The sequence below is a fragment of the Epinephelus fuscoguttatus genome, linkage group LG21 (genome assembly GCF_011397635.1).
Source record: "Epinephelus fuscoguttatus linkage group LG21, E.fuscoguttatus.final_Chr_v1".
NCBI lineage: Eukaryota > Metazoa > Chordata > Actinopteri > Perciformes > Serranidae > Epinephelus > Epinephelus fuscoguttatus.
The window spans coordinates 8,972,041-8,998,172 of record NC_064772.1 but is presented as its reverse complement, the minus strand read 5'-3'; the positions used below and the strand labels follow the sequence as shown (position 1 = coordinate 8,998,172).

The following is a 26,132-nucleotide window of genomic DNA, read 5'->3' as shown; positions in this document are numbered from 1 at the left end:
TGTTTATCTTTAATAGGTTAAACTGAGAGGCTAAAGCACACAGACGCTCGCATACACTTTTGACATCATTAGTTTATGCCTATCAAACTGACAGCACTGATATAAACACTGCAGGGTATGTATTTATTTCCAACTCACATTTTTTATGTTCTTTTGTACCTATGTTGCAAACAAGTTTCCCCTTTGTGATAATAAAGTCATTAAATAAAACATAAAGTTAGAGAAATGCTTTATAAAAACTAACAAAAGCTACTGAGTCCCTTTAACTTTGAATACTGGATGAAAACTAAATCTGTGACAGTGCTCTATCAAGAGTTCCTGGAGGGGCGTCAGGGGGCATGCTCACCTGTGGGATTTTTTTCCCCTTCATGGCAGATTTATTATGCACTATTTTTATAGCAATTTGAGATAATAGAGTATCAAGAAATCTGAACATCATTTGTTTGAAAACATTATAGTTCCTGAGAATAAAAAATCATACTCTTGCACCAGGGCTATTCAACTACAAATTCAATTGGGCTGGATTTTAAAGCCAGGAAATGACATTGGGACAGACATTTCCAGCAGCAAGTAGCCTCTTCAAAACTCTATTATATCCTCTGGTGATGACAGATTTTAAACAAATGCAAATTAATGTAGTAAAAAACAGCAGCATTTACCATTTTAAATTTGACAAAGAAAAAAAAAATTTATTCACATATCTGTCCGAGACACATCACAAGCAGACATCAGGAGAGAGGCTGCACCATGATAATGAATGAAACCAAAATGTATAAAAAGTACCAATAAAAGAACTAATAGCATTAGAGCTTATTAATACTACGGTCTTTAATGATTTTGCTTGGGACCATTTAGTACTGGGTTTCTAATCATCCCGTGCTGGGCCACTCTGAGTTTGCTTGTTGGCTGGATGTGGCCCGTGGGCCGTCAACAGAATAGGCCAGCTGAAGAGTCTACATCCTATTTTGTATCTAATTGTTCTCCACTAGACTTCATTATTCTGAAACCATAACACAACAAATGTTGAAAATGACTTATTTTCATCCTTGACACTTAACAAGAAGCAAACATTTTCTGATGTTACTATAGTTAAGGAGGAATTTCATAGCTGGAAAGATGTTCTTTTCATCAAACTTGGCTTTCTACACAGTACAAGGATGCTAGGGCTGAAACGATTCCTTGAGTAACTTGAATAACTCGAGGCATATAATTTGTACAACTATACAGCACACTGAGTTTCGTAAAAGTTTATTTCTGTTAGACAACCCGCTGACGTTACTTCCGCTGTAGAGCCATAAATTAATCGTCAATCTGTCTGATGTGTTATAATGAAGATTGAAATATCACTGTCATGATGGTTTGCAGGTAGGGCTACATGTAATGAATTAGTGGCATGGACGCTATTAATAGCCACAGTCGTGTGTAATGGCCGCGCGTAATGACAGCTGTTCTGTCAGAGAATCACATTGGTGTGAGACAGTCTGTAAAACTGCACTTCTTCTCTGCCGTATTTTTAACTGACAGATCTAATGAGTGGTGGAGCGGGCACAGATATCGATATGCAAACTGACTGAAGGGTGTTTGTGTCTCACTGTGTGAGAGTAAACAAAGCTCGTGCATGTGCGCCCAGCTCCACAGTGACTGAGATATAAGTGCACGTGAGGCTTTATGAATCCATAAGCTCCATAAGTTTAATATCCGGGCATAAAGGGACCTTCAGATAACTTTATCAGTCAGTCAGCGGGTCAGTCAGCGGGCTAACAGTGGTCCTTAGCGGAGTCTCCGTAATTATGTCAATGATAACGCTGAGTGACAGACCTGCCATTATGTGACTCTTGATTTAATATTTCTCCAATATGTCTTGTTAAACTCTTTCCACAGAAATGAGGGACAAACTGCATCCCGTACTGAATCAGTAAGAATCAATATGGGACGAGGGGCAACTCTGTTGTCTCATGCCTTGTTGTGGCACTGACGTCAGTCACATCAGTTATCCTCAGTTTTACTGTCCTTGCTTTTATCCAGACTTCCACAGGAAAAGAGTTTGCTGCATTTCAGAGTTTTTCCCGGGAAAAAGAATTTGTATCTTTTACGGAGGCTACTGCACTACTCGGTCAACCAATTAACATCACTCCTGAAAAGCTATTTGACTCAGAAAGTAGTGACGTCACCACCACGCTACTGAGAATGCTGTTAAATTCGTAAGGTTGCACCTTGTAGTGAGCTACTCCCCTACACTGATTATTCCTGACAGCATGAGAAATAGTGGCGTAGCATGAGTGCGTATGAAATCGCTCATTTGCATGACTGGTCGACAGCTCTGACTTTCAAAAAAGGAAACAAACGTGTTGCTCATTTTTCTCATTTCAGAGACTTCTCTTATTTTCTCTTTTATATATTGTCCTTAAATAAAGCTAAAGTAATCTAATAAAAACACAGTATTTTTTATCCGATTACTCAGTTAATCACCAGAATAATTGATAGACTAGTCGATTACTAAAAGAATTGATAGCTGCAGCCCTAAAGGACGCAGATACCTTTTTAATTGGTGCTATGTCTCTGGAGGACTGTGGCATTTGTGTTTGCTCAGCAGGTAGAAAACCTATAACGACCAGAACACAGTCCCACTGGTGGGTGAGGTAAAGTGAATTTCCTGTCCGGAAACAATACGGCAGCAGGCTGGTCAGTAAACAGTAAGCTAACGTATGTGGCTAGACACATTTTAGACCAGAAACACAATCACAGAATCTTGGACCCAATCCCAACCACTCCGTTTTGAATACTGCTATGTAGTATAGGGTGTCCTGTGTCTTTCGTGGCACCGAGGGGTAGTGGTCATTCAGCCCTTTAGGTGGCCCTCCACCTTCTTGTTTTTAGATGCAGACTCCAAACTGAGTGGTAGAAGAAAATTCCCACAATTTTTTGTGAACTGCTGCTGTCAAAACATAACAAGCAACATGGCCGCTACAGGCGTAGGGAAAGAAGCCCTTAAATGTAAATTTATCTTTGTAAATAATAATGCAAAAATGTTCAGATCCATTGGGATATCATAGTTTTACGCAGATTCAAAGCTAACTAATGCCATTTTTAACGACATATCAGTTACTTTCAGCTGACTGTTCCAACCCTTATCTATTCTTTTAAGCTCACTAAAGCAAACTATTTCAACCATTGTCCAATTTTATTAGCTAACTACTAACTTACATGAGACACTGTTGACATGATGACGTCTAAACCATTTCCTAGGTTTACATTTCAAACCCTACCCCTTGTGGCTCCATTCTGAAGGGCCACTGCTCCGCTGCGGGCCCTCCAAAACTAGGTGTAGGGCAAAGAGGGAGAACTGTGATTGGGCCTTGGTTCATATTTGATCAGCACTGTCTAGTTTTACCATTTGAGATAAGTTTTTCATCCTCCATTCACACAATACAGGAAACGGTATGTCACCCACTTCCTGTTCACAAACTACTTTAATACAGCCAAACAGTGCACTAAAATATATTTGTGTTTGGTTTATAAGAGAGAGGGGCAGCTCTCTGTCTTGATCTGCTTTGATACTCCTTGTCTCCTAATGTGTAAGTACAATTTGTAGTTCAAGCAACAGCTCTAGGACTAGCGAAAAATCTCCTGGATGACCCAAAATGCCAAGAAAATGGGGTTTCAATACTTTGAATTGAAAATTAGGCCAACAGAAGAACATTTACTTAATAATATTGGATTTATTTAATAAAAACATAACTTCAGGGCTTTTGAGAAAATAATTGGGGCTGGGCCCCCAGAAGTCAACCCCTGTTCCACCCCTGTAGCAAAACAAACATTACATTACTTCAGCAGCATAATCCAAGTACAAGATACAGTTTAAACACTTACATTTTTATAGCACCTTTCCTGGCCAGACTCTGAAGCTGTGCAGTCAAGTTATACACTACTTGAAGGGCATTTAGTTATTTTCATAATCCTACAAGGAGGCAGCAAAAGCTATTTTAGGAGCGTTATTAATATTCCTATGAGACAGGTCCAAGTGTCTCTATAACTTGTCCATTAGATAACATAAAATCCTGAAGACAAAAATTATGCCACAGCAAATTAATCTTTCAAATACTCAAATTCATCCTCGCATTACTATATTTTTTGCAGTGATGACCAAGCACTTAAGACACTCATTTAGGCTGTTGTCAAATCCATCTCCATCTATTCTGTCTTTCAATAACACAAGACAAGAGGGATGCGAGACCAAATGAAGACCCCCTACATATTTTTTTTAAGTCAGCTTAAATTACTCTCACTTAGCGAAATGACTTTGTCACCCAATTTCACCCTGTTGGAAAATAGCCAGAGAACACTGGGGGAAATTAGTAGATGAAAAATCATTAATGAAAGACAGTTGTCATTTTCTGACAAATGACACAATGAATGGATTTGTCTAGGGACAGCAGCAAATTCAGGACAGCGAGGAGAAGACGAGAAGTGTCGAAGGACATTATGTCTGGAAGTCAAAAATGCACATGAATGAATACCTTATAGCATTTTCCCTTCAGAGAGTAAATCCTACAGCATTCAAGTGCTGGAATCAAATTGTCAAGCCAAAAGCTTCCTTTACTTTGTATAAATTGCATGGAATTGTCCACAAATCGCAGCCTTTCTGATATCAAGTGCAGTTTATCTTACAGGAAAATAAGAGTCAATCTTTACATCAAAAAATGTATTCTTGCTGTCACAGCTGGAGGGGATGATGGCAGGATGAAACATGCTTTCGGGATGCTCACAGTAACCAGTTTGCCATTGATTTTTGCCCTTACGTCACACTACAATACATCAAACAATGCTTTTACATTGTCAATTTGTGTAACAGACTGTTTACAGTATAGCATGAGTCCTTAACTGAGTTACTGTTGAAGTTGAGTTGTGTTGAACTGGGTTCTGTTAAAAAGTTCAGAAAGAGGCTGCCGTAGCTTAAGGCAATGTCTCAATATGACATCATGCATTAGTGAATGCTGTTTCTACTGGAATCATACTGTATCCTGTGTGTACACAGTACAGCTCACTGAAAATTTCCTGTACAAATGTGTTTCTTTTAGCACTGTACTTTGAAAGCTATAATATGTAACTTTTCTGCATTAAAATGTCAAAAAACAGCTAGACCAATATTAGATTTTTTTTTTTAGCATCCCAACCTTTCCAACAATATTCGAACCCAGAGAAATCTGTCATTTTGATCCCGTTCTCATTCCCAGGGCATCAATTACTGTCTCTTTGTCACGTAGTAGTGTAGGGCGGGAGGTAGATGGCTCAAACAAAACCGGACTTTCATCCAGGAGAGTGCAGTTCATATCCTATGTAAAACCAAGGCTTCCTTTGTAAAAATAATGCAATACACTAAAATGAGAGAGCTGCTGTTCGAAGAAACAAGACATTCTATTTCTAGATTAATTAATGAATGGTTAAGTTCATCACATTTTCACCCTGCTCACGCTCTGTTGCTCTGGTTTCCCACAGTTACATGCCTGCGTCTTGTGTGAAATCAAAAGTCAGTGTCATTTTAATGTAATGTTATGCAGTCAAAGGTTGTATTGCACTGATATCAGTCACTTGAGGTTTTTACATCACACTACGTAACAAACACAGTTATTTTGACCAAAAACATGATCAACCAAGTTGCAGATGATGTTGTTCTGTTGGCTTCATCACACTGTGACCTCCAGCATACACCAGGACGGTTTGCAGCCAAGTGTGAAGCCCATGGTACTCTGCTGGAAAACAGTGGATCGACCCTCTGGGTTGGGAGTGAGTTACTGCCCCAAGCCAAGGAGTTAAAGAATCTTGAGGTCTTGTAAGTGAGGGTAGAATGGAGCATGAGATGGATCGGCAGTTTGGTGTGGCATCTGCAGTGATGGGGGCACTGCGCCGGACTGTTGTAGTGAAGAGAGCGCTGAGCCAGAAGACAAAACTTTCGATTTACTGGTTCCAGCCCTCACCTGTGGTCATGAGCTATGGGTAATGACCAAAACAATGAGATCGTAGATACAAGCAGCCAAAATGAGTTCCCTCAAAAGGATGGCTGGGCTCAGCCTTAGAGATAGAGTAAGGAGAGTGGACATCCGCAGAGAGCTCTGAGTAGAGCCACTGCTCCTTCGCGTCGAAAGGGGCCAGTTTAGGTGGTTTGGGCATCTGATCAGGATGCCTCCTGGGCGTTTTCTTTTAGAGGTGTTCCAGGCATGTCTAACTAGTGCGAGGCCTCGGGGCAGACCCAGAACACGTTGGAGGGATTATATATCTCATCTGGCCTGGGAACACCTCAGATCCCCCAGGAGGAGCTGGGAAAGGTTGCTGAGGAGAGGGGACGTCTGTAATACTTTACTCAGCCTGCTGCTCCTGTGACCCAGTTTTGTATAAGTGGTTGAGAATGGGTGGATTGATAACCAAAGAGTTTTGTTGCCTTAACCTAACTGAATTCGTTTCACAACATTATTCATGTTTTACATATGTGTTTCAGCTGTGAGTCACCTTGAGACACTAAAGGCTGCCCTGTGCGTCACTATGAGACATTAAGGGGCTCGACAATAAGTTTGTATTTGAATGAAAACGGGTTGAGAACATGATATGAGACATTTTGTCACTGTTGGCTGTTAGTGGCATCATATCCCCTCAGCACATGAATCAGGGTTGTGGTTGTCAGTCAGAAGCTGTCAGAAATGGACTTTTTATTCAGTTTTAAGCCACATTTTTATAATTCATAATAATAGAATATTATTTATAATGTAATATTATCCTGGTTGTTTTTAACTATGTGCTTTAAAGGAAAGAAGGATTTTGTCATTGGACGTCTGGATCTTAAAGCTATAGTGCGTAACTTCTGATGCCCCCCAGCCGATAATGCGTTATTTCAACAAATAAGCTGGCATTTCCATGTACACAGAGTAACACTCGCCACACACCGTACACAGAGTAACACTCGCCACACACCGTACACAGAGTAACACTCGCCACACACCGTGTACACAGAGTAACACTCGCCAGTCGCCACACACCGTGTACACAGAGTAACACTCGCCTCACACCATGTACACAGAGTAACACTCGCCACACACCGTGTACACAGAGTAACACTCGCCACACACCATGTACACAGAGTAACACTCGCCAGTCGCCACACACCATACACAGAGTAACACTCACTACACACCGTGTACACAGAGTAACACTCGCCACACACCGTGTACACAGAGTAACACTCGCTTCACACCATGTACACAATGCTACACAACGTGGCGAACACCAGGCTGCTAACATTACATTACGTTCATAGCACCATTTCCAAGAAAATAATGAAGTACTAGGTCCAGTACATGTAACAGCAACACATACTACTCATAATATAATTATAAACCAAGTCACTTACTTATCCAACAGCAGCAAGGCAACATCCGTGTCTGCCCTCAGCCCAATTTCTTTCTTCAGGGCTCTCCACCAAGGAAAAGCGACGCCAATATAAATCCTTGTTTGCCTTCTCCATCGGTCACTTTCCTTCTTTGCTAATAGACCTTCAGCCGAACGTCCAGGCTTTTTCTTTGTGGTAGGATCCACTTCTGAACCGTGTCTCGGCCGCTTCTCCGCCATGTTGCTTTCACTTTCTACCTGCACTCTACCTCTTTCTGTGACACACTCCGCTCGTCCTCCCCCTCCCTTCTTGTTGTGAGGTAAAACGCGGCATTTCCTGTGTGCCAGTGTGGGAATGTCGCTGGTCAACACGCAAATTAAAAATGATATACATTGAAAAATACTGCGAGTTGTTAGAGGAGCCGATCGGCTTAATCAGCATTGTGTCATCTCCTCTAGTAATGGCTTGGGTGAAACGGACATTTACGGACCTGTAGAAGTTACACACTATAGCTTTAAGTTATTAAAGAAACAAACTGAGCAAACGTTAGTGGCAACTCAGCTCCAGCCCCTGTTGTGCCAAACAACATTGGAGAAACTTTGATCTATAATGTGAAACAGCGTTATTAAAGCCCCTACAAGGAACTTTCATTTTGAGTTGATTTTGGCGACCCTGTGGACAAAAGCGGTAGTGTTTTGCTGGAATGAAGCCTACATTTCCCATGAGCTCCAGCGCGTATTGTCATAAAGACGCTTACCTGGTTTCCGCATGTGTTTGTTTTGGGGATGAATGAAACAACAAGACGGGAAAACTTTGCCCCCGCTCCTGTTGGGGATCCCAGCTCACCTCTGCCGCACCCCAGCTCCACCTCTCCGGCGTAAGCGCCACCACCACCGGGGTAAACGCAGCAGTCGGCGTGTAAGGCTGAAGGCCTGTTTGGCGAGCACTTCCACGGCTTCTTGGACTGAGTATGGAGCGGTGCCTCGCCTCTTTATTTCTCAGCACTTGCTGGATCCTGTCGACACCTGGCTGGTACCTGTCGTCGGCCCGGATGAGGTGTTCCAGCCCCGCGGCCCCTGCTCTCCTCGTCCGCGCTGCCGCCGGGGTGAATCTGTGCAACCTGCGTCCTCTGTGTGTGGCTCCCCGGACAGCTAACGCCGTGGACCCGACGGCTCCTGCCAGGATTGGGCTGGTAAATGCTAGATTGCTAGCGGACAAAACGTTTATCCTGAATGATTTCCTGACTTCCCAAGGATTGGATTTTCTCTGTGTGACTGAGACGTGGCTGACTGTTGGTGAGTCCAGTGCTTTCACAGAACTTTTACCCGATGATTGCTGCTATTTTAACTCCCCGCGGACGTTGGGTATAGTGACTATTTGTAGTTGTTGCTGTTGTAGGTCACGCACAGACATCAGCAGAAATGAGAGACTTTTGCATATCCAGTTAAAAGTTCCTTGTAGCGGCTTTAAGTGTTTTACTGGTGTAAATCACCAGGTCTGTTTGTTTTGAAGAGGAGGGGACCTCTGTGGATAATGCGGCTCCCGGTAAAAACCTCCTGAGCGTCTGGATCTTAACTTACCAGAGAAAAATAAGTGAGCACTTAATAGCAGGAGCTGGGCTAGCTGAGCAGTATCAGAGAAATACTGACTTTTAATGTGAAACTGCTTTATACAATGTATTGACCAGTTTATTTCTGTGGGTCCACTTGTTTTGAAGAGGAGGAGACCTCTGTGGATAATCTGGCTCCCGGTAAAAATCTCCCAAACATTTAGATCTGAAGTTATCAGAGCAAAAAGGTGAGCGCACATTAGCAAGAATCTAGCAGCTCCTCCATGACCACCCAAACAGCGTCGGAGAAACACAGATTTTTTAAAATGAAACTGCTTCTTTCAGTGTTTTACCAGTTTTAATCACCTGGCCCATTGGTTTTAGAGAGGAGGAGACCTCTGTGGGAAATTCAGCTGCTGGTAAAAACCTCCTGAATGATGAACAACGAAGGAATCCTAAGTGAGAGACTGCAATGACGGCTTGGCTTCATCTTTTGTCATTGTTTCAATTGTCAGACCCCTAGCAGCAGAAAATTACATATTGTATGTTTAATATTTTAACAGCATAGCTCCATGTATGGCTGGCCCACCACACTGATAATTATCTGTGATTTGCACAGTTTGTAAACCTAGGATGCATATCCAGAGATGCACTTCTTTGCCTCAACACTTTGGATTATGCCAGAAGACTACCTTGCTTGAAAAAACATCAGCATTTTTGGAAAGTTCAGTTAGTAATAAACAAATTGTAAAAGAAAAGCAGTAGTCTTGAAAGAAAAAGGAACACTGAGCAATCTTTGAGAGCTCTAACATCTTTCCACTAAGGAGAATAGAAAGTTAAATTGTCCAGATCTTCATAAGTACTTTACAGCACTGCAGCGGCACCGTGTGACCCTCTCAAGTCCAATTATATGCAGAGCTCTTTTCTCAGAATCCCACCGAGCTCACCTAAGATGCTAAGCTTTGATGTTCATTGGCTATGCAAGAGGTGTTTGTCCCCAGAGAGCTTACACCATCTTTGTTAATTACCCCTTGTCTTCCTTTTGCATTCGACACGGCTCCCATCTCTTCAAGTCAAGATGAGAAGGGAAAAGTGCGAACCTTGAAGTGGGCAATTATTCCTCACATTGTTCAAGTTTCAACTGCAGTCAACTCAAGAAGAAAAGATTGAACTTAAACTGACTGCAGTGTAGCTGTTTGTTTTAACTGTATTGGTTTAACTCAATAAAGGCTCTTAAACACTGAAGGAGAGGAGCTAAATGTCGCTGACTGTTAAATGTGTGGCAACAGATTAAAAACAGACATTAAGTCAGCATCCACCATCACTTTGATTTAACGGGTTTGCAGGTAAAAAGATGACTTGATGTTTATGTTAAAAACCAGAATACATTTGATTAAAAGTGAACATCTGCAAAACCTTTAGGTTAAGTACCAGTGGCGCTGCTGGTCTTTCAGGGGAAGCTCACTTTAAGTTTACATCATAAAATTTGTCATATTATAGTGAGGCAGTTATAAAAGGAACATTTAATTAAAACAGGTTGTCAACCACACTTATGCCATAGAACCACAGCAAAACACACCTCAAAGATTTTCAGATGGGTTTAAACACCTGAACTGTGTCTACACCACCACAACTGATTTTTTCTCAAAATAAGTTTCCCTGAAAGGAGCAGCAGGTTAACACTGGCCCAGGTAACAAACAGTGCTATATAGCATCATTCTCAAAAATTATTGAAACACACATTTATTATATGAATTCTGCCCACCGCTCCTTTTGCAGAAAATGCTCTGTAACTCTGTCATACTAACTGCACACACACAACACAACTACAGCTTTGTGATTGAATGAACAGAGAAACTAACTAACAACACTAAATAGGGTACAAACTCAATAATGCAATGTTTATGTCTTTATTTACAGTGTGTGTTGTGTGTGTACTGTACAAACTGTGAAAATTAGCTATATAGCTTATAGAAATAAGGAACTCCAGACAGCCCTCTGTCAGAAGACTCCACTCGCCGATGCCGGTGTGTATTTCCTAAGCGCTGTCGATCACAAAGGGGTTCAGCCTTTTAGACAATTCTTCCAATCATTACGCATACACCGAACATCCTCTCCTGCTTACCGCTCTATTAGGTCCCAGGGAAGAACCTGCTCAGCACTGTCTCACAGGAATGCTTGGAGGCTCTGCGTCCACCGTGCTGACACGAGAATGTATGACAGGGGAGTCACGTTTGAAAACTGGTGATACAGCAGTGATACAGCTGACGTTTGAACATCACAGTCGTGATGTGAAACACATCCTAGCGCACGTTTAATGCAATGTAAATTCTCATTTTAATGTAAATTCAATACTGCATATTTGACCATTTCTTCTATGAAATTTTAGGGGAAGTTCAGCCTCCCTTGTTGTCTCAGAGTAATCGCCCTTGTTAAGTACATATGCATTTAAATTTTTCAAAGTGACGCAGGTTTTAACTACACATTGAACAAGACCAAAAATGCACACCCATGTTAGCAGCTCTGTGAGACTGTAGTCAGGTGCAGCAGTGCTAAATGCTAACATAAGCATGATATGGTAACATGCTAATGATGAGAGTGCCAATAGGCTGATGTTTAGCAGGTATATTTACTATTGTAGTTTAGCCTGTTAGCGTGCTAACATCTGCTACTTAGCATCAAACATAAAGCACAGCTGAGGCTGATGGGAATGTTGGTTTTTAACCTATTTTGTCATGAAATAAAAACAATTGTGTACTCATTTCATGGGATTTTATCTGTTTGGTCCAATAACATTTCAAGAGACTCGAAGAGCTGCACGATTAAGTCATTTTATTCCCATTAAAAAAAAAATAAAAAAATTGTAGCAGCTTAGCCGGCAGAAGTTAGCCCCTTAGACAGCGAAGTCTCTAGTGAGCATGCTCTAGAGTCTATAGAGCCTAGAACTATACGGAAGATCAAGGTAATTTTACACTCAGGAAGTTGAACTTTTTTGGCTTCATCCACCACTAAGCAACTTTCATAGTAATGAACAAGGCCTCACCTCCAACGCGGTATCCAGTTGTCTTTATAAATCCATGGTCCCAATACATGGTATCAAAGATACTCTATAACATGGATGAAATGACAAGACAATACAATACACGATACACAGTACAAAGTGTGTATTGTGTGTTTGTCCCTTATTTTGCTGCTAGTTTTTAACTGCGAGATTGTCTGATTTCAACCAAGTGTAAGATCACGTCAGTTGTTGCCAGATCCAGTGTTGAGCAGTAACACATTTCAGTAATATTACTTTTTCCAGTAATGAGTAGTGTAACTACTTACTACCCCCAAACCAAACAACTTGAAACAAAGTTACTTTTGTTATCACGTCACCAATGACTTGAAATCCAACAGTCACATCAACAGACTCATTTCGGAATCGTCGCACTGCTCAGGCACGTCACAAAGCAGCAAGCAAGCTAATTAGGAAGATGGAAACGCTTACCTTAGTGGCTGGAAACATTTCTGTTACTTTGATTTTGTCATGAGGAAAGATTAAAAGAACATCATGGCTGCAAGTAGTGGTACTAAAACTCTTTCCACTTTGAAAAACACATCCTCAGACATCGCCTGTAGCCCTATACTGGCTATGCAACAAAAACTGAATTTTAGTCATGGACAGCTGCAGCTGCAAAGAAGTAATGCGGCTCATGGTTGGATATGTGGTGGATGAAATGTTGCTACACGAGTGACTCTTCATCTTTCAGGCAGAGCCTTGGAAAAGTACCAGTCACAGGCAACTGAAAACCCCCAGGTAAAAATAAAGTAATGGTAATAATAATAATAATAATAATAATAATAATATTTTTGCAGTCAGCAAGCCAGCATGCTTTTCTGGCCTCTACACAGTGGAAGATATGTCACACCTACTGAGCCGCAAACAGATGGCAGCTCACTGACAGCTGACAGAGGCCGCAAAAATGATCATTAAGAGATAACAAACAGGACATAACTATGGAAATATGAGTAACAGAGAGATGCATTTTACTATCATAAATATATATATATATATATATATATATATATATATATATATATAATACTGCATGTTAGAATCCACATTGTTTGCAGTTATAACTGGATGTAACATTGGAGAAAGATAAATGTGTCATTTTCATTTCTAGGTTGTCAAAAGTCGATGGACTGTGGCAGATATAATAGAGTGTCAGAGTTCAAGATGCCATGTTACGACAAAGTAGTATATCCCATGTATGCGTACTACATGCAACAGTATGTACTTTGTAAGGGCAGCTGCAGTGAGTACTGAAAGCAAATTGAAAAAAATCGACAATTAAGAATGCACTGCAAATTAACTTTTTGATGGTGCAAAATGATCAACAAAATTACTACAATTCAACCCTGAAGGGAACATAAATGTTTGCACTAAGTTTCATGGCAGATAATTGTTAAGAAATACTTGGCCCAAAGTAGTGGATCAACTGACTGACAAAAGCAAAGCTGCTAATTTGGCTAATGACAATCACTGCGGAACCTTAACCAAGTTTTCCCTGTTTAATAATGTTGTCCTTAACTTGCAAATAACTAAATGGATGCATGCTTGGGATATAAACACCCTTACATTCCATGTGACCACTAACTCAGGTGTCTTTAATTTAGACTGTGTTGATCCCACAAAAACATAATGCACTGACACTGGCAACAAAAATATAGGCCTACCAAATGTGTAAAGATACTCTTCAGATGTTCACGTTAGTGACATCAGCATCATGTGAACTTTAACATTAGGCTTAAAATCAATTATAGTGACTTCAGAGCATTAAAAGCATGTGACAGAAAAGGTGTAAAGTTTAATGGAAACCACGCTGTTGACACTGTTGAACATCAGTTTAATGCAGTGCTTGATTGCTTTGAGCAGTGTTTGATTGCATTTTTACTCTTTATACACACAAACATTGAAACTAGCATTAGTACTACATGAAATGTCAAACATAGCAGGTGTTTCTCTCTGACTTCAGCTTCATATGTCTATCCATTCCCTATAATTGACTATTGGAAAGGGCAGGAAAGAGTTATGGATAATTATCAAAGTAACAACATTCTGTGTTGGAAACACGTGTAGGAAATGTCACGTAGAATTGCCCAGGGCTCCAATTCTTATTAGAAAGTAGTTTGGTAAAGCTTCCTAAACTTAGTCCAGTGTTAATGTGAGAATATGATGGATTCTTTGAAATTTGGACTTCCAAATAACACAAGTGTGACTCTCAAAGGCAATAAGGTAGTGTGGGAGAGCAAACAGCAGCATGACTGAGATTTATTATAGTTCCTATATTACTGCACATTGTGAAAAATCAAACTTGTGACAAGAGAAATTATTTTATTGCAGATGTTACCAAACTTCATACAAGTCCTGATCCATAACAGTCAACCATAATAACTGGAGGTTATGAATATAACCAATGTTCCCTAAGGGAGGGAAACGAGGTACAACACATGAGTATAGGGATTTCATCCTCACGAGACCAAGGCAGTCCCCATATACATGTGTTGTACTGAGTGTACTGTACCTACTGAAAGGGAACTGCATGCTTTGCTGGCATCAGTCTTAAGGTGTTTTTATTTGTACTGTGTTAGAGTAGACTGTGGCTCCTCTCCACTCCCCCGCCACTTGGCTTTCAAATAAGTAATGTTGTTTTGTACCTGAGAACATTTGCGTCATCATGTATGTGACATTTGTTTATGTTGTTGCTACAGCATAAAACAGAGCAACAAATGCAGGATCCCAAGCCCATTCCATGGAGTCAACCTTTACATTATGCCTACTTTTATTTATTTTTTGGAAACAGTGTCAAAAACAACCCTTTCCCCTCCTTCCTACTTTATTTCCCATGTTCGTTGAGGTCAGAGGATGTGATCAGCACGGGCTGCGGGCATATGCAGATTTTGAAGGAGACCAGTTATGTTTAATGGTTGTGTGCATTTTCTGCAGAAACTTAAGACAGTCATTTACTTAAAATGAGACCACTCGGTTACTGTTTTGATGTGTGCTCTACACACAGGTCTTTATTGTTTGACTGAATTTGCACAAAGTAGATGCAGACTAGAGCTTTGATCTGTCTGAACACGATTGGGCACAACCATTCTGATTCCTGACTCTTATTGATGAGCAGAAATGTTATACAGTATATGACATATGTCTGGGCTGTACATTTGGTACAGAAGGCATGTCAGAGATTGTCACACAAATGCCTGTTACTGCACTGAAAAGACTTTAGCTTTTATTAAATATTTTAATATTAAGGTTTTTTTTGTTTTGTTTTTTTGGTTCAGGCCTAAAACTGCTGCTGTCATTTGCATTTTGGTCAGGCTTAGACAGAAACTATGTAGGGTCATGTAGGGTCAGGCACGAGTTTTACTTTTGAGGTAATCTGGCCATCAGGATAGCGACATGAAAATCTTGTGAGGCTAAATCATAATTCAACATGTGCATTACTAGAGTTTTGCCATGTTAACCTACCTCAAACATAATTAATTCCATTTAAATGGATGTGTGTTTAATAATACTTTAAAGAAAAGTTAAAAGAGAGAAGAGAGCCTTCCCTATTAGCTTTCTTGCAGCAAGTTAATACTCTCATGTCTGCACGGCTGCATATTTAGCTAGAGCTAGCAATCAGTCAATTTTTACACTTTGGATTTTGGAAGAAGTGTTTCCAGTCTTTATGCTAAGCTAAGCTAAGTGTCTCATGGTTGTAGCTTCATACTTAGTGCCCACTCAAGAGTGGTATTAACCTGCTCATCTAACTCTTAGCAAGAATACAATGTCAAACTATTCCTCTATAACCAGTAAAACTCTCCTCTGGTTTAAACTTTATGCAAATATCCAGTCGTGGCTCAATGGTAACCCTAGATTTGCAAAACATGCCTTGGTTAAGGTCTGGTTAGGGTTAGGTACAAAAAGCACTTGATTAGGGTTAGGGAAAGATGATTTGGATTTGATTAAAATGATTACTTGGAACCCAGCACATGGTATCATGAATCAGGGGTTACCATCAAGACACAACCCAAATATCTAGATTACTTAAACTCTCAGTCCGAGTCCCTTATGTCATATTGTTTCATTAGCAAAAGGTATTCCATAAAACATTCAGGTATTCATTTAGCTCAACAGAAAACTTGTAGAGTTTTAGATGAGAGTTGTAGATGCTTTTGACATGATAATTGGATTTATCAGGAGATTCATATTTATTAAATTGCTTTAATGCTGCCTTTATAAAATGGGATCACACTCAAACACAAAAGCTGTTGTCTACTTTTTCCCTCCTATGAATATGAAAACCACACATTCGGACCAAAATGTGTGCAGCCTGAATTGGTTGACCTTTCTAATGCATCTGCCTTTTGTAAACCACTAATTAAGACACCAAAAGGGACCTGACACCTCAACAGTGAACACATTGTTATAACACAAAGATCCAGGCCTTTAATGGAACACTGAGTGCAGGCAGTGGCCCAAATCTGATTTTTTTTTTGCTCAAATGTAACTCAGGTCTTTTTTTTTTTTTTTTTTCCACGTGGAATCCAACCTTTACAATTCTGATTTGGGCCACTTTCACATGTGGACCTAAATCAGAGCTGAATTTTTTTGCAGTGAGACCTCAGTATGAACAATTCTATCATAATAAATGCGACTTTTGTGTCACTCTAGGTCAGTGAATAAAAACAGAGGCACTGACAGATGTAGTTAAAAGTAGCCTCTTGACATCCTGAAATTTTGGATCCACACCAGCCTCCGCAGCGTGCTGCATGTGATGTCTTAGTAATTGTTATTTTATGCATGCACGTCAGGTCAGGAATGTGACTGGTTCACAATGGAATCTGACGTTTAATAAATAATGGGTCTCAGTCACCAGTATCTTCCTAAGTTTTTTTTCTAAAATTTGCTTTTAAGCAAGGTCCTTAAATTTTTTTTTACGACAGATTCATGGTGTGTTCTTGAACCCCATAATTGTTTGCACCTGTGTTCTCATCATAATGAATCTCATTGTCCCCATCAAGTGAAAGTGTGTGCAAGTTAATAGCACAGGTGAACCCCTTGCAAATCCCCATAAAAGGGCTTGAGACCGCAGGGAGATGTGCACACTGAAATAGAAGTAGAAAACGAAGAAGAAAAGTTGAGAGAATTCAGGGTCCGACATTAACGGTTGCACGAATGACCAGGGCAAGTAAAAATAGCCGGCGGGCCAGCAGACCCTGTGCAGACATGCCGGATCGGGCAAGCAGCACCAACTGGGATTTTTTTTGTCTAATTGCAGGGCAGGAATTATACCACGGCCTTGCAGGGGTAACAAAGTGGGAGGCAAAGATCCTCTCTGAGGAAGAGGGTTCACTTTGCTGCAGGGTTCACCAAAAGGTTTTTTTTTTTTTTCTTTAAATAAATTGAAAACACATTAAAGAACATACAAGTTCCTGTAGAGAATTAATACATAAAATACAATACAATAAACATTGTCAAATTAAATGAAGGAAGAGGATTGTTTTAAAGCCAAATAAAATATTGGGGGTTTATGTAAAAATATACATAGAGATATATAAATAATTATATAATTAAAGATATGTAGGCTATGTTAGGTGAATACTCCTGTCAGTGACCCTGACCTAGGCTGACCAAATGTCCTCTTTTGCCCGGACATGTCCACATGTCCGGGCCGTCCGGGGTGGTTTTATAAACTGATGATAATGTCCGGTTTTCCGTGTGTGTGTTAGAGTGCAGCACGAGCCGCATATTTCTGTCCGAACCTGAACTGAGCCCGACATTATTTAATGACCAAAGCACTGAGTTTGTGTCACACAGTGGTTACAGGCTATTTAACAGGCCGGGTGTGCGCCGTGGGTGCTCAGCTGCGGAGAGGGAGACCTCCGTGTTTGAGACGGGAGCAGGCGGCGGGAGCGGATGGCGGAAGGTCTGACACTTCTAGCAAGAGGAGAGGGAGAAATAAAACAAAATAAGATAAAATAGGAAAAACCTGTCTCCCTCTTTTATTTTATTTTCAGCGTTTAATCAAGGCGGAGGCGGGCGGCTGGAGGTCCGAGACTTCCAGAGAGGAGAGAGGTAGAAACAAACAGCCAATGTGTGTCTGTGTGTGTTATGTTCAGGTGTTGTCACGTAAATAACAGTGCCCAAGCAATAAACAGGACAGACAATAGGATTTTATTTATTTTTACACTACATTTTCACTGAAAGCTGACTGAATCCGACCCGAGCCCGAATACAATTTATAGCTACACTGAACCAGCATGGCTACCACAGCATCCTGCAGCGACATGCCATCCCATCCGGTTTGCGTTTAATTGGACGATCATTTATTTTTCAACAGGACAATGACCCCAAACACACCTCCAGGCTGTGTAAGGGCTATTTGACCAAGAAGGAGAGTGATGGAGTGCTGCGGCAGATGACCTGGCCTCCACAGTCACCGGACCTGAACCCAATCGAGATGGTTTGGGGTGAGCTGGACCGCAGAGTGAAGGCAAAGGGGCCAACAAGTGCTAAACACCTCTGGGAACTCCTTCAAGACTGTTGGAAAACCATTTCAGGTGACTACCTCTTGAAGCTCATGGAGAGAATGCCAAGAGTGTGCAAAGCAGTAATCAGAGCAAAGGGTGGCTATTTTGAAGAAACTAGAATATAAAACATGTTTTCAGTTATTTCACCTTTTTTGTTAAGTACATAACTCCACATGTGTTCATTCATAGTTTTGATGCCTTCAGTGAGAATCTACAATGTAAATAGTCATGAAAATAAAGAAAACGCATTGAATGAGAAGGTGTGTCCAAACTTTTGGCCTGTACTGTATATATGTATATATAATATATATATATATGTATATATATATATATATATATATATGTGTGTGTGCAAAGCATTAAGAAAGAAAAAAAAAAAAGAAAGCTTCCCAGTTGTCCCATAAGGTTTTATTTAAATAGTATCAAGATAGCTTATCGGTGGTTCAGCAGTACAAAATGTAAACAAATTCAATATCTTCTTCTTGTCTTCAACAAACAAAATAGGCTTATATCTTTTGTAGTGGTTTGACACATGAAACAAATATTTTTCTTTTACGCAGTCAAACCCCACAAAGAAACCATAAAACCCATAAAACAGGTCCCAAAATTAAATTGTTGTTACCTGGTTTCTGTAGAACAAAAGAATTATACTCAGTTTTCAAAAATACAAATACAACCGTAATCAGTTTCAAGAAAGTACATATTTTTTTCACCAAAGAAAAGAAATGTTCCGTTCAGTCAGTTCAAACAAAGAACTCCACTCTGGGATTTCCAAATAACATATCACAGTTCAATTCAGTTCAATCCACGCAGTTCGCTAAACAAAAGAAAACTCCACCCCATGTTTTCTCGTAAACGAGGAAGTAAAGAAAATCCACTGCTACTCCACTTGCCCTGATTCAGTTCAGTTTCAAAACAATAAATCAACCCAGCTCGAAGGTTCCAAATAAGGAATAATGAAACAAAAGTAGCCCCTGGCTTTTGTGAACTCACAGGACTGTGTGTGAATGCCGTAATGCTCCGGCGTTGTTTCGAGCGCGGAGGCTCAGTAGGATCTCTTGATATCCGTGGCAGAATCTCTGAGGTTGGTACCTGAGCTCAGCTGATCGAGCCATCCCACTGGCTAATAGCACTGGAGGGTGTATCTGGAGGTGAGCAAGCCATCAGCTGTTAACCACTGACTTATAAAAAAATATATATTTATAAAATATACAGGATCGCCACACTTAATACATTGGAAAGCAGAGGCAACAGTGAACAACATAGATGAAAAACCTGGCCATTTTTGTTGTTTTGATTCCTCCGATCTTTCATTACCGATTCCGATTTTGTAAAAATAACGTGATAGGTGCTGATACATCCCTAAGAGTCACCAATTAACCTATCCCCAATCTGCATGTCTTTGGACTGTGGGAGGAAGCCTGAGCACCTGGCAAAAACCCAGGCTGACATGGGGAGAACATGCAAACTCCGCACAGAAGGGCTCCCCCACCCCAGGGTCCTAGGGTTAGAACCCCCACTACCCTGGGTTCGAACCAGGAACCCTCATGCTGTGAAGAGACAATGCCAACCACTGCACTACTGTGCCACACAACAAACGCAGGAGGTCATTATCATGTACCTTTTAATGGAGGCAGCGTTGTACATGGCTGTGGTCTGTGAGACTATTAAAAACATCACGACAGGCCGTCAGAGAATTCTTTTCACTATATAACCAATTAATTCGTCATTACTTAAATTTCTCCATCATCTCCTATGATCACATCTTGCTTGAACCACACTACACTGCCCCCATGATCTCCAGTGGTACTGCTCCATACCGTTGGTATCCGTAAGCTTTCAGAAAATGTGCACAAATACGGACAAAATGAATGCAGACGGACAGATGGCTCTCTCCGACTGCGTGTACGTATCTAACGCTGAGCATAAATAAGCCCTAAGAGCTCTGCGGTCATCATAAGGCACATGACAGCTGTTATTAAAGGCTGTTATTAGTCTTAGAAATAGAAGACTTTCTTTTAAAAAAAATTAACCAAAAAATTACACTTTTAATATCTTGAAGAAGTGCTCTCTGTATTAAAAAGCAGAAAGATAATAAAATAAGAAGAAGAATTTATAGTCCGGCAGACCTTTAAAACTTGAAGAAATGCAATCACCAACTGATAGGCCAACCTTTAGTAATTATTTTTTGGGGGATATTTACAGAGTTTACTGCTTATAATAGCAAGTTACCTTGAGCATCTGCATTTCCCCTTTAGTGAATAAAGACATTTTGAATTTATAGTGAAAAGATGAGCTGATTGAGTTTTTCTATTTGCAGTTTCTTTGAGTTAGTCATGCAATATTTTTTCCAAAAGGTTCTGATGTTCTTGAACTATCCCTTTGAACTAAATCTGATTCTGTTTATATGTGCAAATTTCTTTCTTTTTTTTTTAATTTGCACTGAAACATCTCCAGTCTGAGCTCGTCCTAGTCGGGATGTGCTCACCGTGCTCAATGAGCTCCTGTGTTTGAAACGTGATGGTTTTATTATGAAAATGTCCTTTCATCTCTGTTAAGAGAAGTAATTTTACTAATGAGCCTCTGGCTGAATTATAATTGACAACTGCCAAAGACCAGGTGTTTTCCTGCATTTGAATTTCAAAATTGTGCTGGGTAGATGTTTGCTTAAAGCACGTATTCAAATGCTGAGTGTGTCGAGATGAAGGACCAGCTTTGGCACCAGCTGCCTGGCACTACGGAGCCCCTGATTACGGCACCGGGGGCGACATGTCAGCTTGAAATACTACGCCCTGGGTTAGCATGTTTTGAGGCCAACAGCTCCAGTAAAAACCCCAGCTGGATCATGACTTTACTCAATGTGTGATGGAGTAGGCGAGAGAGGGCTGCAAAAGAAGCAATCCCAGGCAAGGGCATCTGCAAGGCCAATAAATAATGGGGTGTGTAAGGAGCTGGAGTGATGGCTGGCTGTATTTACTCTCTGCTCTTCTTGACAGCTCAGTGAATGTGGTGTTTTTCTTCTTTTTAAACTCTCTTGCCTGCAGAGGGACAATTAAAAAAGCCCATGCTTGGTTCTAGACTCACTGAATGATTATGGAATACTGATGAGAGGTAACGCCCGGCCAATCCTAACAGAGTTTCACTGCGGAGTCCTGCATTGATTTGTTTCTGTTCTACTTTTATTTGGCCGACTGGATGAAAAAAGGCTCCACCAGTTGACTAATAGAAAATATAATACATTTGCTGGAGTCTGATGAGGTGGCAGGGTAAGAAATATACACAGATAAAGCTCTGAGCTGAGGAAGTTTTTGCCCAGGAAACAGAATATATGAGAAATTAAAGCATGTCATTTACATTTCACATTAAGTTTTGCCCTGATTGCGCTCTTTATGTTTGAATATCTGTGTTTACTGAAGCTGGGAGCAGACATAAAGACAAATGCAAAGACTCTATGCCCAGGGTTGGGGCTAAATGCATTTAATTATAAAATCTGAATCCAGTGTCACAGATGGGGGTTAGCTCCCCAAGGCCCACGTCTTACTGATATTGCACCAGACCTCACATGGCAGCAGACCCAATTTGTTTCATCAGGCTTAACCCCAGCCCAGTCGCCAGAAGGAAATATTGGCATTGTACCTTTCTGCAAACCACAGATACATTACATTTGTATGTTATATATGTATCATATCAACGTTTGTAAAGATATCGACAGCATTTCCAGTTGTAATTGTGCTGCCAAAACTGGGTGTTTTTTAAAAATATGTCAGCATCATTTACAGCTGTGACTGTGCCACCTGAAACCATGGATGCTAAAGTGAGACATTAGCACCTTTTTCTGCCGTTATTGTGCCACCAAAGCCAGTTGTTTTTTTAGTGACGATGTGTCCTAACTGGATGGGATGTGAGCTAGCGTCAGCAACTAAATCAGTTTGATTGCACTGTTTTCCTTTGGACTGCCCTAACTGGTGGTGAGCAACGCTGACCATTTTGTCGGACACCCCGTTTCTATTTTTATTCTGTCACTTGCGGTGAAAGTGCTGGAGTGGACGAGGAACGGCTGATTCATGAAGTTTAAATGAGGTACTTCCCACATGATACCTTCTTATTTTACTAAAATAACCTATGTAATATGGCAGCTGGCTGGAGGGAGATTGCCACAGATTTTTAAGTGTCTGATTGGTATTGTGTGGGTTGCTCAGCAGAGCTTGCTAGCAAGCTAACTTATTTTACAAAGTAGAGATGGTGGTATAATGCAGTATGGAAGCTACAACAATATCTATAAATTACCCCCGATATAATTGTTATGAGTATGAATAATAAAGAAGTATATACTCATCCACCTTTTCAGTGGACTCTGAGACCACAGCCGCCAGGTGTGATGTTTGTTTACATGACGTGATTGGAGTTAAGGGTTGATTATCAACTTTTTTATCCACATGTTACTGTGGCTATTGGATCTCAAAATCTTCCAGCCACTTAGCAGATTACCAACATTTTTTTAGCTAGTGACATAAGAAAAGCTAGCAGCCACTTGAGTATTTTACCAACATTTGGCAAGTGGCTGATGTTAATTTCCAACCCTGCCAGAGTTCCAAATTTAACAGATCCTGTGTGGACAGAGTGTGTCTGTGATTGTGCTACCAAAACTGGTTGGCAACATTTCTAGCTGTGATAGTGCCACCAAACCATGTATTTTTTTAGCAAGACATCGACGGTATTGTACCACTAAAGCCAGTTGTTTTTAGTGAGACATCAATTTAATCTCCAGCCATGAGTGTGCCACCGAAAATGTGTGCTTTGTAGCAAGACGCCGGCTTCCAGCATGAAAACATGATATTTCCCTAACCATAACAAAGTGTTTTTTGTGCCTAAACATAATCACACATTAACCACAGTCCCGTAGCAGAATCATTAAGCTTTAACATATTTGTGACATATTAGTGTACAAATGTTACATATCCGTAGCTTGCAGAAATGTATAACATTTATTCTGGTGATTGGGTTGTAAAATTGGCTGTATACCCAGCTACCAAGATTTTGTAGTTTCCTCAATCCAGGCAAGGTTGCTCCATTCATAAAATGCCAATTTAGAGATGCGTTTAATAAATCACTCCAAGTTTGGTCACTGTGTGACCAGTTTGCTGTAGGAGACCCTAGCTAGAGCTATTGCCCCCAGCAATGCAGCACCCAGGGTCACACATCTTACAGTAGTCCTACCCAGAAGCTGGGGATATTATATATCCTATCTGATTTGGAAGGGAGAGCTTAGGGAGACTCAAAGTCTGGGCTGAATACTTAGCCTACTGCCACCATGACCCAGAACTGAATATTAAAAAAATGGATGGATGGATGAAGTCGGCATTGGATTTACCTACCAAATCAGTATTCTTTGAAACCCCAGATAAAGTGTATTTATTATTGGTTTACCATGAGCCTAAAAACCTATATTCAAGAACTAAAACCACAAACACTGGTATTCAAAGAACTAAAACTAGGTTTTACTCATTTATACATTTCAAATTTATCTACATAAACAAAAACATGACCAAAAAAAACTCAGAAGGAAAGAGATTTGTTAACTGGTCCACCAACTTTGGACCAACAAACCAAGCAAACAAAAGAAGTTAGTATATGATAAGACATGATATGCAACTCTCCAAATGCAAGAACATACACTCTACCTTGATTTAGACTCATATTGGTTGGAACATGTTCATCATTCAGGCATTTTAATTTTGCACAAATCCTACAGTGTGCCTTAAATTGTTTTGAAGGAGACTTGCATTTTATGTATATTTATATTTCATTGTGATAGTATTCCACCAATTCAAAGAGCCCCTCACAAGATGGAATAAACAAACTCTTCCATTTGTCTGCCGAGTATCGTACATATTACATTCATATTGGATAATGCCAGTGCTCAATGTAATACTGTGCTATAGTGTTCCTTTTGTACAGTGAATCAGTAGCGGTGTAGAGGCTGGGTAGTGAATGGGTGCATAATGCATTCTGTCACAGGCATGCAATTATTTCTCCTTTTTACTGTAACCATGATCTTTCCTTAACATTTCCTAGTGTTTTAGTTGCCTAACCCTAACTATGTCTTTAGCATAATTAAATTGCCATAATTGCTATCTTTTCCTAACCTTTCCTGTAAGAAAACATCGGCATTAAAGGTTTGTTTTTTACGTAGTTCGAGGTTCAGCTGAATTAACCATCACTGTTTTCTGGTGACAGACTTGCATTTGTACCTCGATGGAAATGGCCATTCATCAGTAAACAATGTTGTTCCCCTGTGCTGCAATTTACAGTAAATGATAGAAGACTAAGAAATGGCTGAAAAAGCCAAATGTGGATGGAGTGATGGATGCAGTGACTTGGGCAGCAAGAAGTATAAACTCTGCAGAGAGAGTTATGAGAGGTGAGTGAACTTTGTAAACCTGAGATGAACTCAGCTCTGCACTGAGACCCGGATGAACTGGATTATAAAATAATACTCTCTTTCTCATAGCACAGTGCAATATCTTTCTGTTTGCCCTCTGTTTTCAGACAGGTTTTATTATTATTATTTCTCCCACGCACTCTTGTAATGTCGACTGTCATGATTTAACTCCTTAAAGTGTTAGAAATAATCTTAAAGGGAACAACTGCAGTGAATAGATGGAGGCAGAAGATCAGAATCTTTAAACACAGTTTTATCTCCTGACTGTCTTCAACAAACTGGACCCTGGCTTGGTTTTATCAGTTAAAACGTCCAGTTCTAACATGAGCTTCTTGATCATATGACAGTAAAACCTTCCATTGAAGGCAGTAGAAACTAAAATCTTTCAGGCCGGTTTATGAGCAACGTGCCTCCCTCTCCTGAGCAGCAGGAAAAACTCTGAGCTGCAGACTGAACTTGGGATTAAACAACAGGAGTTCTCAAATCTTGCCTGCAAAGGGCAGTATGGAATGTGAACTAAGCTGCTCACAGTACGTGATAGGTCAACGATGGCTGCCACAGGTAAAGAGAGAGGATCACACAACACGAGATCTCAGTCATTCAAAAATACAGTATAAAAAAAAAAGTTTAAAAAATGTGTTATGAAAGAACGTATCGGGGCATTTTTGTGATTTAAGGCCTTTACACAAGAGGCATTTTTTGAGTGCATTCATTTGCACCTCAGTAATTTTGAATTCATTTCATAAGTATTTTTGCACAAAACACAAATACAGAGGCAAATATGCTGTGTCATTTTTTTCATAATGAGGTTGATTTTTCTGAGCTTCTGAAAAAATAAATACCCAACTCCACTCACTCCCAACTCATCAAACACAGACACTTGGACAATGGCCCTTGGTGCGGGATCCTGATGCATTGAGGCATTCTTAGACTTGGTATGAGATGTGTGCCAAACAGCAAGAGAGCCCACCTAGGGTGGGCTGGTCAGCCAATTTCCAGACGTTCACCCAGGAGACTGCTGTTTGTTTCCTGTGCGAAACCAAAAGTTGACTCAGTTGTTTTAATGACAATGTAACGTAGTATGCTAGTATACCTAGCATACCAGGCTAGGGGCGTGGGGTCGCGGTCATTACGCGTTGCCGCTGAAACGTTCACTTATAGCCTCTCTTTGACGTTTGAGCAGCTTCATAAAACTC

At 40.4% G+C, this 26,132-nt stretch overlaps 1 protein-coding gene across 3 annotated transcripts in view; it reads left to right on the top strand.

Annotated features, from left to right (window-relative positions):
- The window catches only part of LOC125881506 (cadherin-20-like), a 712,657-nt gene that overhangs the window by 489,182 nt on the left and 197,343 nt on the right, over positions 1-26,132 (top strand). For 2 of the 3 annotated variants that reach the window (XM_049564601.1, XM_049564600.1), the window contains exon 2: positions 24,806-24,915. The gene's annotated coding sequence lies outside the window, so the exon portion shown is untranslated. Of the gene's footprint in view, positions 1-18,304; positions 18,525-24,805; positions 24,916-26,132 lie in introns of all 3 variants that reach the window. The other variant, XM_049564598.1, reaches the window with a different exon arrangement.